This window comes from Octodon degus, unplaced genomic scaffold (genome assembly GCF_000260255.1).
Source record: "Octodon degus isolate 3935 unplaced genomic scaffold, OctDeg1.0 scaffold00039, whole genome shotgun sequence".
NCBI lineage: Eukaryota > Metazoa > Chordata > Mammalia > Rodentia > Octodontidae > Octodon > Octodon degus.
The window spans coordinates 569,194-576,795 of record NW_004524615.1 but is presented as its reverse complement, the minus strand read 5'-3'; the positions used below and the strand labels follow the sequence as shown (position 1 = coordinate 576,795).

General features: G+C 53.3%; 1 pseudogene; it reads right to left on the bottom strand.

The window, feature by feature from the left end:
- Positions 1 to 391: 391 nt before the first annotated feature.
- Positions 392 to 2,995, bottom strand: LOC105740861 (annotated as a pseudogene).
- Between the last annotated feature and the right edge of the window lie 4,607 nt (positions 2,996 to 7,602).

Below are 7,602 nucleotides of genomic sequence, written 5' to 3'. Positions count from 1 at the left end.
CACACACACACACACACACACACATACACACACATAAATAAATAATTTTTTTAAAAAAAGAAACTTACTGTCACATGACCCACTGAAGGACAGACACAGTGCACGAGGGATGCACACACTTGATAATGAATGGACGTGGCTGTGCCTAGTGTGAATCTCCATAATTCAATCTGTCACATGTGGTAACAGAAATACTTACTGCACTCCTATGAAAGAAATGTTTTCTGAGTTTTGCGATTTTCCATCCCTTTTGTGTGGTCCATTATTTTTTTTTTTATATGAAAAGACATTTTATTATTTGACTGTTACCATATAGCATTGGTGTGTTTCTTCCAGTGGCAGACTAAGCACAGGATACCATTTCTCTTCGATTCTCCCATGAATCTCAGTATCACCTGTCTTTTGGAGGATTCAATTTCACATGATGTCTGTGATACTGCCCGCGAGGATACCAACGATGCTTCGTTGTGAAGAACATTTTGCCAAGTCGTTCTATCAAGGGTCCTTGCTCAAGGAATTCACGTTCATTTTCTTCTAATCTGGATTTCAGCACTTGATCATGTGTTTCTTCAGTATTACGGACAGGATCTGGTTGAGGCACAGGTCTGTGTGTTCATATGGAATGTCCACAGAAGGCTGGTAGCATACTATTGTCCTGCCATCAGATGTCAAAGCAAGCTCTACTTTGCAATTATAGTCATCTGGAAGAGAAGAATACATAGATTTACAGCAAACATGAGATAAAGCTTCATTTTGGATTGGAAATAAGTGCTTCAAGACAGCTCTCTTTCATATCACCCATTTTACTGCTGCTGTGGAGCTAGGCCACCCTCTTGTCCACCATATGCATTTCTTTTTTTCTTTTCTTTTTTTTTTTTTTCCTTTCTGCAGCACCAGGGATCGAACTTGGGACCTTGCACTTGCCAGGCAGGTGCTTATGCCACTGAGCTATATCCTCAGCCTAGTTGGTCCATTATTTTTAACTGTCTCACATCTACCATCCATTTAGTTTAATGGCAACTCGGTGAAGCGCACCTTGGAGAAATCCTGCCTTAGGTGCAGAATGCACGGGATGAGGTCACTGGCACTGTTCTCACAGTGCTGTGCACTGACTACACGCACAAGAGGCACTCACATGGGGAGAGTCCATCAGATGGGGAGAGTCCATGACAGACTTGAGGGATTGGGGCCAACGCTTTGCAAAAAACAGGCACAAGGAGCTCAGGCCAGAATTCGGGCTTCGGAGAATAATTTTTTTTTTTTTTTTTTTTTTTTTTTTTTTTTTTTTGTGGAACCAGGAATTGAACTCAGGTCCTTGCGCTTGCCAGGGAAGCGCTTATTCCACTGAGCTATCTCCCCGGCCCCCATGGAGAATAATTTTTGACTTGCTTTCAGATTAGTTTTTATTTAACTTGAGAAGACTATAGAGGCTGGAAACGGCTCTAAAAATATTCCAGCCAAGAAAAAACTGGAGATGAAAAAAGCAGAATGATTAAAAATCTTTGTAGCCCAATCGTGCGTCTCTGGGGAGAGACTGGTGAATGTTTGAACTATTCTGTCATCTGCCTCGGCCTTCACCCAGTAGTACTGTCATGGAGGGCTGCTGTGGGCTAACTTCCTGGTCTGGGCCTGGCTGGACACCACCTCAGTGGGCCCCCTGGGTGCAGCAGTTGGGATCCTGGCTGTGCCTACATGCTTCTCCCTGAGGACTCAGATGTGTCCCTGGGCACTCCTGCTTCCTGCTAGGAACCCTGAGGCAACACAAGGTCTTCTACTAAGGGACTAGAGGCCAGGCGGTGCCTGTGGGGATAGGGCTCCCACACCCAGGGGTTCCTTCCTCCACAGAGAGGCCCCAGGCCTGCTTGCTGTGGGGGCTGGGTGGCCTCTTCAGGCTCTGTCCAGGACAGCTATGAAGAGGAAAAGCAGATTCAGGGAACAGGTGTGTCCTCTGCCTGCTCAGCCCACATGACCCGAGGAGGTAGGAGACCCCAGAGGGCCACTCAGAAGATCTCCAGCTTCTTCGCCTCCTTCTGCATACTCCGAGTCTGAATGTCAGGAATTGTGCTCTGGGCCTTGCAGGAAGCTTACAGCTGGATGGAAGAGAAACTGTAGTGTTACCAGCAGGCAAGTGTCATTGTAGTAAGACAGGGAAAATCTAGAAGATTGCAACAAAACATGATGTGGTGGCGCAGTCAGAACAAGGTCCCAGATGAAGCATCTGGAGAGGAAGAGAGGGTGTGTGGACAATCCTGGAGGCTGAAGTGGTCCCAAGCTTGCGCCCTGGGGACCTTGAGACTGCACACACCCCTGAAAGCAGAGCTGGCCAGTTATCCCCAAAGCCCCTTCTCCTAGGGGACTCCTAGTGTGTTGCTGGCGATGAAGCCCCACACTGCGGGGGCTGGTGCAGGGCTGGCTCCACCTCCCCATGGACTGGGGTCCCTCTATGAGGGGCCTAACATAGGTCACCTTGGCCACCTCTGTGAGAACCCTCCATACAGACACACTCTGCTCCAGGACTCAGGATGCCACATGTGAATTCAGCCCAGCAGAGGTCAGCTGGGACTTGCTGGAATGAAAGGAAAACCACCATACCATGCCAGACTCAGGATGGCTGGGGATGGGGAGGCACTGGCAGGTGCCTGAGGCTCCAGCAGGAACCTGGGGCGGACCCTTGCTGGGAGGGTGTTTCTCCGTAGGTCCCTCTGGGCTCCAGTCCCTGTGCCTTCTTTTGTTTACAGCCCCTTTCTGGCCTCCCGGGGTGCTACCTGTGAGCCCCAGGTCCTGAGCCGCAACCCCAGAAGCCTAAATGGATGGCATCTTCTGTGGAGCAGCCAGTCTGAACAGTGCATTCCAAATCTTAGAAGCCATGCGAGGCTGTTCTGCCTGTGGGGTGTGCGGAAGGTGGGCTCCAACCTCCCACTGGTCCCCGGAAGGACATCCTGTCTTCACGAGCCTGCCTTTCTGCTGAGTGGCTCTTGGCAGCACCATTCATCATAGTAGCGGCCCCACCTTGCTTGTGCAGACTGAGGAAAGAGGACTCCAGACTTGCTCCCAAGAGCTGCAAGGACAATGGTGACATAAGGGGAAAGAAACCCTTGACCTGAAAGGTATCTGGGACGAGTTTGTGTTCTCTGCAATCAAATAATGAATTTTAGGAACAACGGAGGTTAAGAGAAGAATATATTTATCGGGGGAAAGAAAGCTTCTGTCGGAGAGAGGGGCAGAAGGGCACCCGAGAGAGTTGCCAAAGCCCCTGCTGTTTCTAGGGATTTTATAGTACAAAACCACGAGGTGAAGTGTGTCCAAGGTAGGTGGGCGTGGGGTGGGACAAAACTGCGCTCAGCCAATAAGATTCCAAGCACCGTAGCTCCGGTAAATGGATTAAACGGGGATCAAATGGGGAAGCGAGGCACACAGTCAGGAACAAGCGGGCATGAATACAGAGCAGGGCTCTTCTGTAGGGCGCTGGGTTAGTGCCCCTTCCTGACTTGGTCAAGGTGACTGATCCCTGTTTAGAGCATAAATCTCTGATGGGGGCCCACAACAGGAACGCCTGTCCCTCCCGCAAACACAGGCAACTTGCCTTCCATATTGTCTCCTCTAAGGGCCTCGCCCCGGAGGTTGCCTGTATTTCTATCTGGCTCAGCAGCCTACAACAACGGGATGAGCTTGTTTAAAGCGTAACTGAGGATTTCGAGAATTCAAGGCAGTACGTCTTTTACTGCAATGGCTTTCTCCAGGCGCTGTGCTCACACCGCGTACAGTCCCTGAAAATGGGGCTCACTCACGTGTGTGGTCAGAACTGGGGCTCCTTCCTCGCCATCACCGGCAGGCAAGGGACAGCACTGGGTCCTAAGGGGCAGGGAACGCGGGGAGGGGCGCGGAAGCTGCAGGGCCGGGGAGAGCAACGGGCCTTGCAGGCAGAGGCCACCCACACGCTCCCCCACCCCACCCCCACCCTGTCCTGGGGCTTGGGCCTCAGGGACCCAGACTCCAAGCTGATGCAAGCCCTTCTTTCCAGCGCTGTCTCCATCGGGCTGCTGACCCTGGAAGAACACGTCTGTCCAGTTTCTGGCTGTTTCCCTTTGACGTTTCCTGCATCCTCCTGACCCGCAGGTTGGTGGAGCCTTTGCTCTCCTGGAGATACCCTGAGGCCTGGATGGCAGCTCCCCACGCCCCACCCCAGGACTTCCCGCCCAGGCAGCCGGTGCGCAGCGCCCCCTGGCGAGAGGGAAGCTTCGCATGCACAAGGTGAAGACCGTCTGGCGTAGGAAGCAGCCTTCAGCAGATGCATTGTAAAAGCTAGAGTTGGAGCACCAGGAGGGGGTTCAGGCGCCAGAGCAGACTTCAGGGACCCCTGCGCTTATCAGTCCAGGGGCCCGCCCGGGAGCAAACACCTTCAGAGCTTCCCTGCTGCCGAGGGGAAATGCGGCTTGGCAACGGTCCGGTCCCTCAGCCTGCAAACCCGCAGGGAGCTGCGCGAGCGAGCACGAGGGGAGTCTGGAGGCCAGCGGTCACAGCGGCTGGCTTTTCCTCTGCGGGCGGAGTGCCTGTCCTCTGGCGGCTTGGTCATAAAATGCTCGTCTGCCTTTTTGGACACATTATCTGAAAGTTCATTTTTAATTTTCCCCCAGTGGCTGCCCGGCAGAGTCACCGGGGATGTAAAGCAACTTGGTTTCGGAGCTTGAGCCCACCTTCGCCGGCTGATCCTCTTCTTTATCCTCCTTCAGCTTCTCCTCCTTCCGGTACCGGGTTGGAACTGAACCCAGGGCCTTTGCACACAGCCCTTTCTTAGATTTTTATTTTGAGACAGAGTCTCAGCCTCAGCCTCCACCACGCTGGCAGACAGAGGCCCCAGAGTGAGTCTAGCGCACCGCCCTACGCTGGCAGCTGCGGTGGGCCACTGTGCGTCCTGTGACGCACATTCCCGTGCTGCTCCTGCCTGGCAGGGGCTCAGCCATAGAATTACAAGTTGGCTCAAAGAGCCTGTTTTGGAAAAGGAGAAAACGACTTCATGTGACAAGCAGAGCCTCTCCCTACAAGCCAGCCCTTCGTTGCCTGGGACAGTGAACAGGCACGTGTGACCAGAGAGCCACCTGAGTCAGCCAGGCACCGTAGTGCACACTGGCACCCAGCACTGAGGAGGCTGGGCAGGAGCACTGCCAGCTGAAGACCTTGACTGGGCAACTCAGCCCTGCTCTGTCTCAAACTAGAAAACAAAAGGGGCTAGGAGAGCTCAGTGGCAGAGCACCCTGCTGAGCTTGAGCTACCGAGGTTGCACGTAGGTGTCACACACAATGAGGGCTCAGCATCAGTGGGCCACACACTACCCCGGGTGCCCCTCCTCCTAGCTGAGCACCTCAGCTCCAGGAGAGTCCCTGAGGGGCTCCCAGGAACACCTGCGACTGCCACAGTGACCCAGCACTGCTCACAGCCTCCTGAAAAGACTCAGAATTCAGGGGACAGGGGCCGGCTTGATGGCTCAGTAGAATAAGTGCTTCCCTGGCAAGACAAGGGCCTGAGTTCAATCCCCAGTTCCGCCAAAAAGAAAGAATTCAGAGGACCAAACTTTGACTCTGTCCTAAAGTTTGTCTTCTGCAAAAGCGGTTGCTTTTTGGCCTGGGAGCAAAGGTGGAGAACGCAAGTGTCCCACTTGTTCTTGACCCTTCTCTAAGACAGGCAGAGTGAATCCTCCAGGAGGTGCTGCCTGCGCCGCCACTGTCCTTGATAAGTGCCATGAGTCAGAGACGAGGAAGCGCATCATGCTGCAAATGCGCGTCTAAAGGGCTGCCCTTCTGCCTGCTCCAGAGCACCTCAGCACGCCCTCGCGCCCCGCCCGCCCAGTGCCAGGAGGACCCCAAGCCTTGCTTCGGAGTGACTGCCACTCGGAGCAGGAGCCGCCTGGTGACTCCTTAACCAGACCCAGGGAGGCCCCCAAGGCCCCAGCCCTGTGCTTCCTTGGGGGTCCTCCTGCATACCTCCCCTGTGCCCAGACCTGGCTCTGTGTCCACTCCTGAAACGGGCACCCTGCCTCCTTTAGGCAGGCCCTCAAAGACGCATGGAGATGTGCAATGGGAGATAGACTTTATTTCCTTTTCCTTGAAAGTAAAGCTTTACAAAGTTAGTAAAAATTCAAAGGAGAAAATACAAAAAGTAATTTAGTTACTTTTATCTGACCAGTCCATTTTAGAGTTCTTATATACAAAGGATAACTCAGTACATAGCCATGGACTGACACACAGTTAAGAGACTGGAGCTCAGTGGGTAAGGACGCTCCCAAGGGCACACCTTTTTCTTTCCCCACAAGGGTGTATCCTTGAGGCAGAAGTGTTGTGTCTGGGACACCCACGTGACACCCTCTAGACCCTGCTACTTCCCACTTCCCCACATACCTGCCTGTGCCTTGCCATTCGTCAGGGGCATTTGCATGGGTCAGGAGGAGCCAGGACCTGCAGTGAGCCTCAGCCAGAAAGGCCCAGTGCAGGATAGAGGAGACTGTTTCTCTTTTTCTGTGTAAGTTTTGGGTCTCACTTACAATCCATGCTAAGCACATGCTGCACTCTACCTGCAGTGCTACTTGTGTCCCCACAGCAGTGACAGCATGTCTGAAGCGTGTCTCGGCTCCCGGTGGACTCTCATGAAGGGTGTGCCCAGCTTTCCCTGAACAGGAGGTTGCTGCAGCACCACCACTGTGCTCTGGCAGTGAGGGGCAGTGGCTTCGGTGGCCTGGCTGTTCTTGGAGTGACGCCACCCATGTGCTTCCTGGGGACATGTGGGAGTAGTCTGCTCTGCAGACCTTTAGACTGAGTCCCGCTGCTCCTCTCTATAGCTACACACTTGCCAACCACTGCCTTGGGTCCCTGCTGAACAAGGTGTAAAGACAGAAAATAGGCGTGGTGCTGTGCTTAGGTGTCTCCTGCTCCTTTGCTGGGAGAGTGCCAGGAGTGATTCCAGGGTAGGGAACCCCATGCTGCTCCATGCAAGTGGCCACAGGAGCGGGTTGCCCTGTGTCTGGCGAGGTTAGCACATACCACTGTGCTGCCAAGAACCCCCGCAGATACCTCAGAAGTCCATGCTTCCTGCAGAGGAGCATACAGTGCCAGACCCAGGCGTTGACTGTCCTTGTGGATGAGACATTTGCAGTTAGCCAGATTTGGGGTTAGTGGGCTGACTGGAGAGGGGAGACCAGAGGGAAACATGTGGGTTCACCCTAGATGAAGCATTGTGGCCCTCTGAGCTCATGAGTCTGCGCAGGCAGCGCAGCCTTGCTCAGCCCAGGCACTCTGCTAGGCGCCTTTCCAGAGCCTGGGCTGGAAAAGATCTTGCTGCGGGTAGATATCCAAACCTGAAAATCAAGGAGGGCACAGTGAGTGCGATGAACTGTGTCTGAAGAAATTGCTCCATTGTAGCTGGGCATGGGGGCATAGTCCTGTCATCTCAGTGCTCTGGGAGGCTGGGGCAGGAGGCCTGCAAATTCAAGCCCAGCCTGGGCAATTTGATGACTTAGTAAAATTCTATCTCAAATTTAAAAAAAAAAAATTATATGGGGCCAAAGAGGAAAGTGATCGATGACATAGAGTGTGCCTAAGGAGAGTCACATGG